Here is a 12,145-nt window from a genome sequence, read left to right on the forward strand (position 1 = left end):
AATTTTCCTCTCATTGGAGCCACTTTCCCTGTATTGCTTTTCCTAAGCCTCACAGGGGGTTTGAACAAGCTCACTAACGCAGCACAATTATGCAGAAATTTGCCTACGCTGATAAATGTCCCTCTGTTTTTTTTTTCTACATCACACCTAAATTTACTCTCTTGCTTTTACCAACCTTCACAAACTCATATTTCCCTTGTGTATTTCCCTGTTTAATTCAGTAAATGTATTTTTTATCCTCAAATTCTCCTTTTCACATTTACCCCACCTCTCTCTCATCTTTCTTGGCCTACATTCACATCTTTTTGTGTTTGCTCTCTACCTCTCTGCTTCTCCCTTGACCATGCATTCCATTACTGTGCAGCCTCCATTGATTTGCTCTCTGGCTGAAGTGGTATTGATTACAGTACATGCTCCATTGCTACTGAACTCAGGCACTACTGCTGTGCAAAAAAAGAAATAAAAAAGTATGTATAAACACGCACATGAGCACACACCGATCTCTCAAACATCTCTCTCCTCCGTTTCTTCTGCTTTTTGCCTCCATTTCATACCCACTTCAAAACATTTGGCGATGCACTAGATCCTGTCTTTATCCTCTGCTCATCTCCACTGACACTGCATCTCTGTATTCATCGGCATATTGATTAGTTCTGCACTATCAAATACGTATGTCTCCATGTGCATTTCCTCAAGCATTGTTTTGGAACAGTTTGTTGTGAGCTGGAAAGATTCAACATAAAGAGAAATCCCCAACACTGAGATTTTTTTCCCTGGAAGGAAGGCCTCAGAATAAACCTCAAAGATGTGTAAGCACACATGAGTTTGTGTGTGTGTGTTTAGGAGAGAAGAAATGCGTTGAGAACCTCTCTACTAGTGAGATATGAATTTATGTATTTATGCTAACATGCTGAGTGCAAGGGCTTTTTAATGAGAGAAAGAGAGAGAGTGATCGACAGAGGACGGAGCCTGATGAGGCAGGAAATGTCCAAGCCTCAGTGTCGCTGGAAGTGACGTATTCACATGCTATGAAGCAGGGGAGGGAATTTGCTGATGTAGAAAACTGCTGACAGGCTCTCTGCCCGTGGACAAATCCATACATCTGTGCTTATAAGTGCTTTTCAACAATCTTCCTCTCTCACACACAATATCCTTTTCACCTGTTTTTAAGCCGCTCTTGGTGAATTGGGGGCACTGTGCAAGCAATGCATTTTGATGCCTGGGCTGTTTGATAATAACAAAAATAATACTCTTGATTATTTAGATTGATATTTAAATCACAATTATTTAACTATTATTTGATATTTTTACTCATTGGCATTAAAAACATCATGCTTTTATTGAACATTTACTCCAGTGTTTCTTTTTAACACAGCCATGACTATGTAACACATCTTTCATATGATTGTAGTTTTTTCACATTCACATAATATATAAAAATTACTACAATGATTTTAGGAATGCATAACAGTTACAGTATATAGTATAGTATATAGTGTTATAGTGTAATAATGGCAAAATGAATTTTGTGTTGGGATCAATAATTGTTACCCTGACTCAGCAGCAGTCAGACATTTCTCTTTTATTTATTTCTCTATTATGTGTTTAGGAGAGGCTGAGATTGTCACTGCAATTCAGTTTCCAAAGGGAGACTAACTTAGCTTGCTAACTTTGGGGTGAACTTGCTTTACTGTAATCAGCAGATGGCAGGCAAGACATGGGAACTTGGCTTGGGTCTTAAGGAGTTGTGGCTTTTATTCACTGACAAACAGCCTCAACTGTTCACACAATGCAATGCGGTCGCTGCAGCCTCATTGTCACAGGCGCACATGCGTTTGCTCTCCCCACTTGCATTCATTAGGGCTCGCGCTCTATCTCGCTATGCATGCAATCCAGAACCAAAATAAGACACCAAAGTTTCTAAACAGCCGGAGAGGCGGTGTCTCATGACTCACTATTTTCTACCTGAAACAGTTAGGACTTTGCAGGGATGGGCCGAGCACATCTACTAGGAAAAGGTGCGCTTGATTTACAATATAAAAGATAAAACGGAAGAAACATTGGTAGACTCGTCATGTGGCACAAAATCGTTTTATTGCAATTATCTTGCTTTGGAAATCAAGGGAAGCCACAAAACTCCCTCAAAGATGAGAGCCTTTTCTGTAGCCAATACATTTGCTAGAAATTGTCAACTCCTAGAGCAAAACAAAACCACAGCAAAAAAAATGAAAGAAATAAAGGGGCAACTTTAAATCTTGCTTGCAAAACAGCCTAAATCAATGAAATGTTGCAGCTCCCATTTGCAGAACATCTGAGGGCAGAGTTCACTGCTGGCACATAAAATATCCAACTAGATGCTGTGAATTGAAGTTTCTTGAATTATTGTTCTATAGCAACAAAGAGATGTTGCGGTGTTTGGTCAATTGCAATTTGCAATTGTGATCCCTAACCTTTCTAACTATAGGTGATCAATAACCAGTAAATGAGCTGCAACCTCTAGTGTGGCCAAAAATTTGAAATCCATCATGTATAATAATATGCAGGGCAGTGAGACAGTGGGTTGATCAGTCAGAGGAGACTAGGGGGCACGCAGGAAGTGCAGTCTCTATCGCCATTCTTGGCTGTGATTTTCATATCTCAGGGATGATGTTGGAGAGAAATGCTTGAGTTGAAGATGGGAGTCATGGGTGCAGCTATCAGATATTCAGAGAGCAGGAAGGATGTGGAAGCAGCATATCAGTCTATAGTGGATCTTAAACATCCGTATCACATAAGACAGATAATATAAGGCATCTAAACAGTGTCAGAGGTTGGGGCAAAGAGTATCACTGTTAACAAGTGCTTTGTGGCCCTACACACCTGAGAATTGACTAATGTTGTAATTCTTGAGATCGGCCTTGGTCTTAAGACTTTTCTCAAGACTACTTTTTGAAGGTTTTGGGTCTTGTCTCAAACTCAATGACATTAATACTCGGTCTGGTCTGTGTCAACAAGTACTTTAAAAAGAAGTGTTAAGTAAAGCTTGTTCCGTTAATATCAGTTCTGTTTGTATTTGTTTGCTTATTGAAAACAGGAAATTTCTCACACATAAAATTCACCACTGCAGTACCTCATTACAAACATTTTCTCATGGTACACTTAAACATACACGTACAGCATGTCAATAAACAAGGTGAATGATGTGGCCGTGTGTGTAGGAAAGTTGATCTTTAATATCTATTTGAAGAGTGCCTATGGTTTGCATGTTCCACATTTTATCGGAAGTGTGTTGTGCAGTGTAGCACTCACAGTGGTCTGGTCTTGTCTTGATCGTGCCCTGCTTTGGTGTTGGTCTTGACTTGATCTGAACCTCTCAAAGTCCTGGTCTTGTCTCGGTCTTAATACACTCTTGTCTTGGTCATGACTTGGTCTCAAATTAGGTGATCTTGACTACAACACTGGAATTGACTGAAAGTTGTTGAAAACTACATGTAAAGATTAAATGACTCTAACTGTTACACAGACATTTTGACTGCTATTGGATACTAGAAATGATGCGCAAGCTGAGTCAGTACTGAAAGAAAGAATAATATCAATAACTAAATTCGGCTGCATATACACTTTCCATTAAAGCTGGGTCTGTGCAGGTAGATCATAGGGGATATTGTTCAGTTTGCTTATTTGCACTGATAAAACTGAATGATGTTACATAGAAAAACAAATTACAAAAAAGCAAGTCCGATAAAAAAAAAGAAGAAAAGAAATCAACCTTGAATGAAGTTGGGGGGAAAAAAAGCAATCACATAAAATCAAGATGACAACCGCAGACTCAACTGAATTGGATTACACAAATTAAAAACACAGGCAGGTCACTCACTACAATGGCTGCCACTGGCCGTCTCACTCAAATCTAATTGTGCCGTTTCACTGCTTTCATTTGTGCCAAATTTGCTTACGTTACGTTTTTTTTCTTTTTTCTTTTGCTTAAGTTTTGGCAGAAAACATTTGTGCCTTTCAAGTTGAATTATGGTACCCACCAAAGCAGCACAACCCCCTCAATGCCCCCAGCAGCATGCACACCTCTGTCACACATACATTTACACAAAGCAAAGACCCATACACACACACACACACACACACACACACACACACACACACACACACAGCATACACACACACACACACAACATACACACACACACACAACATACACACTTATCGCAGGGCAATCAATAGCAATGGTGATGGATGCTGCATGCTGATGTACCCGCTGCCCTCTGACCTGTAATTGAATGTGCAAGGTTCAGACACTTTATCATGATAGGGCCATTCCCTCCACAGGTCATCAGCTGCTAAATGGTTGATAAGCCTGCACACTCTGCGTCTGCTGCTCATATGTCTGCTGTCAAAGCTATGGGCTTTGCTGACTGATTTCCGCGGAGTGTGAGAAAGCAAGAGTTTGTGCAGGAGGTTTCACTGAGAGCAAGTGTGCCTAAGAAGTCTGTCTATGAGCGTGCGTGTGGAGTAGAGAGTGTGTATGAAAGAGAGAGGGAGAGAGCACATGTGTAGAGCGTCCTCAAATCGATTCCTAATGCCTTTCTGCGTCGGTCATTTCTCAACAGAGAAGGCTCTGATGGCTCTGGAAACAAACGAGTTGGAATATCGCATCAGCGTCACTATCAGCATTCTGCCCGGTCCATGAACCATTCAATGGCCTCTAAGTTTTAACACCCAACATCATCTCAGGCATTTAACTCTTTACGACATATGCCCTGTCTGGCTTGATAACTGTTTTCAACTTGAGTTTTGTCAGGTGTTTGTTCAAAATGATTTCGTACCTAAAGCTGTGAAGCAGAGATGATACTTTAACATCCTCTTTAAACTTCACAGAAACATTTACAATAAATATATTCAGTATGGGATACAATACATAAACAGAAAACCCAGTGGAATTGAAATCATTAAAGTCCAATTTCATGTTTACAGTCACATTTCCTGCTTTGGTTGAGGAATCCCATTCAGGAAGCTCACAAAGCTGCAATAACTTTGGTAATTGGCAATGAGTCCTCGTATTAGAAACATTTCAAGTAATCATTTCAAAATCATTCAGCAGGAAGATCAGATAATTCAAACAGTAGGTGCATTGGAAACAGGTAAATTGAAAAGGAAATTAGAAACCAAGGAAATAAATTTATGTTCACAAACTGAGTTTTTCTTACATTTGCATCAGCAGTTAAATCTGGCGCTTTCTATTATTGGAGTCAGCTTTATTGTCAGCCTTTTCCTCTGAGGCATTCAACATTTCTCAGATAATAGCCACACATTCATAGTACTGTGGTGGAATAGTGATGAGATACATAGTCAATTTTTTCTCTGTTATTCTTCAATAATTGTTGTAGATTTATAATTGCCACTTGCCATTTGACAAGCATGAGAAATACAGGTTATTTGTTATTTTTAGCCAAGTAAGTAGCATGTCAGCTGGTTAGTCCACATCTTTGGTTTGGGTCAAAATAGCTCTACAATTACATGGATTGTCATGAAATTTTGTACCAGACATGCATGGTTGTCAAACAATCGATCTTTTCTTTGGTGATCCTCTGGCTTTTCCTCTAGCACCACCATTGGGGACATTTGTGGTTGCAAAACAATATTTCACCTGCAAAATGATCATTTGCATCTTACTCTCCCTGTATTACCTTGAATTCATGAAAAAAAACTTAAGTTTTTCTCAAATGTCTCCACTTTGAATGACCAAAGGTTGATTGATAAACCATTTTGGTATGAAATTGATATATTCAATACAAATGTGACCATCTCTGCCCACGTTCTTTCGTCCATCCTGTATGTCGGCATAGACACATCCAATAGATGGCACTAGAGGGAGTCAAAAGTTTCTGACATAAGCAAATATGGCAATGAAGGAGGAGGTCATAGTAATGTACCTCCTTAACAGAGGCAGTGTTGTAGATTATGGTGGTCTGTGAGGCCATTAAATACATAAAACATGTAGATGGAGGATTATTTTTACTATTACTATTCATTCTGTTTTACCATTTTAAAATGTCTTTTTAATGTCCTATGGTCGTATCTTGCTTGAAATGCTCCCGCTGGTAATTCTCCATTTTGTCTGTATTCGTAAGCCTTCAGAAAACATAAATACTGAGGAAATGAACACAGAGTAATGATGAAAGCATAGGAATCCAGCATTGAGCATAAATCATCAAGACTTCCTTCTTATTTTGAATTATGAATGTAGTAGTAAAAGGGGGCTGAGTTTAACAGCAGCAAAACTATATCACAAACATCCATTTACAAACTCTCACACAATTTATACAGTAAAATCCAAGTCTCATTTATCCAGTTAAATGCTCAGTGCCATCCCGAACTTTGCATCTTTGTTAAAACCACATTATTTGAAAATTAACTTATAGACAGTCTCATGCACGGGCAAGTAGTGTGAATGGGTAAGTGCATGCATTGGATTTCTGCCATGCGCTTCAATGCTTACATCAAGCAACACTCGTGGGTTAGTGACAGCAGAGCTCCTGGGCAATAAACAAGCTGGGAGGCAAGATTTCATTGGAGTGCATGAGCAGGCATGCATTTCCATCAGCCTCAGCTGTATTTTGTGTTTTGTGCTAATTAGCAAATGCTAGCATGCTAACATGCTAAACTGAGAAAGTAAACATAGTAAACTTTATACCTGCTTAACATCAGCATGAGAGCATTGGCACTTTGAATGGTTTAGCATGCTGATGGTAGCAGTTAGCTCAAAGCACAGAGCCACAGGCATGGGTGTGCACTTCTGTTTTGTTCTGTACACCACAACCAGCCCTACTGGATGTCGACACACTTTGTTTGCCAACACTGACAGCTCCTTTCAGGTAGAAGTTACCTGATATCATTCAAGACAGGACTCTACCTCCTTTAGGACTGCCGCATCTTCAGACAGTGTTAAAAAAGCTGAACTCAGCTGTAAATCACCATCTCTTTTAGGTTTGTCTTAATCTGCCAAGAGTATCACTATCATTTAAGTAAATCACCCTTGTGGTTTCTGGCCTTTCCTCTCTTGGTTAGGCCTCTAATTGATGCAAGTTCATAAACTGGAATATGTCCTCAGACGTCCAGAAATAGTATTACTTAATATATAACTATCAATCAGAGGTTCTCGTTTGAATTTGTAATATAGCAAGCTCCAATATAAAGAGATTTCTTATGTATAGAAGAGTAATAAAAGCTAATAATGAGCCTTCAGGTCCAGTCCCAGTATGAGACCCAATTTTTGAAATTTGCATCTAAGGCCCACTCCCTGATGAATTCATGTCCCCTCAATCACATTGATTGCCTGTTTTAGTTTGTCTGCGAGGCTGACTGGCTTGGTTTTGGGGATAATCTGATTGGTTTCATCATGCCAGACAAGATAAATTATTCACAGAAATCTGATACTACATTTAATGTTTTAAAGTGGTAGCCTTTACAAAACAGCTGCTTTTAGCTGGCTTTCCCAGTAATGCTATATAGAGGAATTGCAGCTGGCATAATGTAACACAAACACTGTTTCTTAAAAGACATATTTGTAGATTTTTACACCTTTCAGCTTGTTCAAAGAGAATTTTACAAAAAGGTTTCTGATTTGGATTGGACCTGATGTCCTTGGCAAAAGAACTAAACTTGAAGGGGATAGCATCCTTGATTCATTATTCTGGAATAACATGAAATATCAGTCAAGCCTGGGTTTCAATGAGGCTATGTGTCCTTGGTTTTATATTTACAGGGGAAACAGCCAATAGCACGGAAGATCATATTAATCATGTCATAGTCTCCCCTCTGTGTGTGTTTGTTTGTGTTTGTGTATGGGTTAGTCTAAATGTTGTTTTGCCCTGGGTAGCGGCCTTCGCTACGTTGTGTTATTTCAGGATCCGCTTTCTACACACATACACACGCAGGATTTAGCAGGACATTTGGAGGAGAGTAAACAGAGAATATTTCATCAGCTGTGTGAGCTGGCAATATTTGGGCCTGCGGTAACAGCATTACAGTCTATTTGTTTGAGGTAGTGTGTGTGTTGGTGTGTGTGTGTGTATCAGCAGTGCCAGAGCCTGTGGTGGTGTGGGAGGCAAGCTCACCTGAGTTGGTTTGTTTGGAATAATAAGCCTGTATACAGCATCTCAGATGCTGAAAAATACAGTGGGTGCAGGAAGATTAGCCATGTAGGAACATCTGCTCACCATGAAGTAGTAGCTATGAAGTGTTATGGACCACGCTTACTAAATCTAGTGAAAAGTAATTTGTATATGGAAGAGATGGGGGGAAAAAATAGTTTGAGATAAATGACTGCAATGCAAAAAAAAAAGAAAGAGGGTGAAACACCAAGCTAAAACTGATACTCCTACTGCCAGGTTATTCTCAGTCCTGCATTGAAATGCATTAACACTGATTGCTATGGAAACTTTTTATTGTGAGATAGACCTAGCAGTGGACCATGCATGGTTTCTTTTAGGGCTGAGAAATTAATTGAAAATCTATTGAAACTGTCATTCAGAACCTCTAACCGACGTAATCTTTCCCATGTCAGTTATGTAGATTATTTAAAAGTTCTGTTAATCCTTTCCCCACCAGGGTTGCCAACTCTTCCACATCTGTTGTGTGTTTCACGCCTTTGGGCTCTGTCACGTAAAGGAAAATCTCACGGCAAAACACTGCGACAACAGAAGTGTTGAACAATCATAAAATGCAGTGAACGACAGCTGAGTCGTACATGCTTCTACGTTTCATTATCGTGGATCAATCCACTGATGGTCTGGCAGCAGCGGAGTGAGAGAGACAAACAGAGCAGAGCTTCTCCTCACAGCACTCAAGTGTCTGAATGAACAAACAGACAAATATTCAGCAGTGGAAAGTGACTTATTTAGACTTCTCCAGACTACTTTGTCTTAGTGTCAGGTTTAGTCAGACTTTGGATGGAATTATTTAGAATCTCATCCAGTTGCTCGTGCTGAGCTCTCAATATTATTACCAAGGGCGGATGTAGTGATTTGGGGGCCTGCCTTATTTTCAGCCTTTCCCTAACTGGGAATGTTGGCAAGCTGTTGGCAGCTGTAGAGGAAGTAGCTCCTGCAGTCAGGAGAGGTTGGGCAGCACAATGTACTTACAAACCAAAAACGAAAATAATAATCGTTAATTAAAAATAATAGAGGTAAAATGTCCAATTAATTGTGATATTTATTTGAGGTATAATCGTCCAGCCCTAGTTTCTTTATGGATGCAGCCCATTTCATCTAAAGTAGGTTGGAAAAACTAAAGACATCACTGAAACTAAAGGGACTAATGAACGGGAAGATTTAGAGAGAGAGGGAGAGAGAAAAAAAGAGATGCAGCTCCAAACCTCAAATCTATATGCGGCGGTTGGTGCTGATGTTGTGGTGGTGCGCCACAAATAAATGAATGCGTGGGATACCCTGTACAGTATTAAGATACTATGAAACTAAGACAATATTTAGTCTCATATCAGTCTATCAATATAAAACTGATATTTTATTGACTTATGTCCCTTGTTTTATTTACTAGTCATATGTTCTTAACTGGCTTTTAATGATTTAGCATACATTTTCTTCTGCTTTTCTGCAGAGTTGGAGGGTGTGTGAAGACACTGGCTATGCTTGGAAGACGAGACTTCTGTAGTCCTGCATATTACCATGACTAACGCTAAGACAGCTGATGGTAAGTAAATACTTAAAAAAATGTTGACTTTCTGATTTGTTAAACCATCAGATCTCGTATTCCATTTGTACAGTGTGCACTGCCATTAGTATATAATACAGTATATCATGTGTGATTGCATTTTCCAAGAAATTGCCCAACTTTATTGCAAAAAGCAAATACATAAGCAGGTATAAGGCTGTAGGTGTCATGTATTTCTGCTATTTTACAGTTGTGTTAAGCAGGCACTGGCTCACAGCTTAACCTACCTGATAGGTGATGTGCGCAGACATCACATTAAAAATGGATCGTAAAAGAGTTTAGAAGATTAGAATGACATCTCTTCTGAGCAGCATTTGCTTTGTATTCATCCTTTGACTTCATCAACTTCCTCGCTGTCCCTTCCCTCACCCTCATGTAACACCTAATAGTCTCCTTCATTCCTGTTCGTAATTAGGTCCCCTGACACTTTCCTTACTGTCCAGCTGCGAGTGTGTGTGTGTGTGTGTGTTTGTATCCTTGTGCTGTGACGTTGATGAGGAACACGTACACCAGTTATCAAATCAGAGGTACTACTTGTCCCTGCTGTATTGAGAGTTTAAGTGTGTTTTGCATCTTCCTTTGTGTTTGAATGTGTGTGTAGTGTTTTTTAGCATGGCTATGCAAGTTGCATGGTAATTTTGCCTGTGTGTATGTGTGCGCGCGTGCAGGTATGTGCATGTGCCTTATGGGCATGTGTTTGAGACGCAGACAGTGAGAGACACAGCAAAGAGAAAGTTGAAGGACAGTCCACGTTCTTGGATAAAAAACAACTCTGTATTATACCCAAAAGGTTCAAAAAGTGCTTTTTCTTTTCTCCAGTCTGTCACATGTAGCTTCATCCCCTGCCTGTGGGGGGCAGTGTGATCCCAATAATCCTGGTGACACTCTGGGATTATATTAATATCCCAATTCAGTAGTACAAAAGTATTTTGGTTAGAACTGCAAGACATCATTGTAACTAAATTTTGCTCAGACAAAAGTATGTAGGTTTTGTTGTTGTCATTCTCCTCACTGCTGAATACTTAAGGTTTGAGAACATCCTCACCCAATATTAGATAAAGGTTTGTCACAGAAAGAGGAGAGAGTTCAGATGATCTTCATGGCTTAGCCCTTAGATAGGATGGAGACAGGTGGCATACAAAAGTGTCTTTTTTCTAGTTGAAGTTTCAGCACAGAAAGCACTGAGCTGTTTAGGACCTCAGTGGATTAACTTCTCTTCCTTCGCGCTACTTGTAAAATCCCAGACAATTTGTTTGTTGTTTATTTTCCAATGATGTGTTTTCTGCTGAATGCACTCTTCCAAGCACGTGTTGATCCTCTGCCTCTTGTCTTATGAATATCTACTATAAGAAGTTGTTGTATGGGTGACATAGGGTTGCCACCACATTACATCAGTGCCACTGTTAAGAGCCATTCTTATACCGAGGAGACTGTTCAAAGTTGGGTGATTTAAGGATCAAGTACTTCCTCTACATACAAATGATATGTCTACCATCTTAGGTTAAGGGGTGTGGCAATATGATGGCATATATCATGTGACAGGAGAGATCTGTCCAACGGTTCTGATTTGGCAATACCGTTTTTGGGAGCTAATCGGGGCAAGCTGTGCAGCTAATCAGGGCTGGATTATTGCGGAGGAGAGTGAAATTGTTAGTACAGAAACCCATGACACTTATATAATTGTTCCCAGGAGCCTAAAAGCTTGAGTTTTTGTATGAGAGTTTCAACTAAAAGAAGAAAATAAACAAGTGTAATAAAATATGATGTGATTATTTTAAACCATTTCTTAACTTAATTTTCAGATCAATTATTGTATCATACCTTCTGTTATCGTTACATGTACATATACTAGGATAGAGGATTTTGACCATATTGCACACCCACATTAGATTGTGTCTTTTATCTGATAGACTTTTATGTGGTAGTCATTGTGGCATACGAACTTGCCAAAATAAATCTTGATTTCAATCCAGTGTTTTTATGAAGTACAGAGATGACCCTCTGTAGGGTTGACGGAATTTTATTTTATGATAACATAGCCTATTTTTGTGAACGTGATATCTCAAAAGGCCTTGATATTTCCTTCAGATTTGGTACAAATGCCCACTTTGACTCCAAGATCAACTAATAAGATTTTGTTGGTCAAAGGTCAATGTGACCTGGTACCCATCTCATTCTTGTGAACAGGATATCTCAAGAATGACTTTTGGGAATTTTCTCATATTTGCACAAATGTCCATATGTACTCAAGGATGAACTGAATATAATTTGGTGGTTAAAGGCTGAAGGTCGTGGTGATTGTAACCTCACAAAATGTGTTTTTAGCCATAACTCAAGAAGTCATATGCTAACGCTGACAAAATTTCACACAAATGTCTGATAGAATAAAAATATGATCACATTTTATGTCTAACAGTTCATA

General features: G+C 39.3%; 1 long non-coding RNA gene across 1 annotated transcript in view; it reads left to right on the plus strand.

Moving 5' to 3' along the window:
* Positions 1-9,697, plus strand: part of LOC148189337 (uncharacterized) — a 38,503-nt gene extending 28,806 nt beyond the window's left edge. Inside the window, exon 3 of the long non-coding RNA XR_015776739.1 lies at positions 9,610-9,697. This is a non-coding gene — a long non-coding RNA (uncharacterized LOC148189337). The remainder of the gene's footprint in view (positions 1-9,609) is intronic.
* Positions 9,698-12,145: the final 2,448 nt, after the last annotated feature.

This window comes from Plectropomus leopardus, chromosome 6, assembly GCF_026936395.1.
Source record: "Plectropomus leopardus strain MGB_pleo_1.0 chromosome 6, ASM2693639v1, whole genome shotgun sequence".
Taxonomy (NCBI): domain Eukaryota; kingdom Metazoa; phylum Chordata; class Actinopteri; order Perciformes; family Serranidae; genus Plectropomus; species Plectropomus leopardus.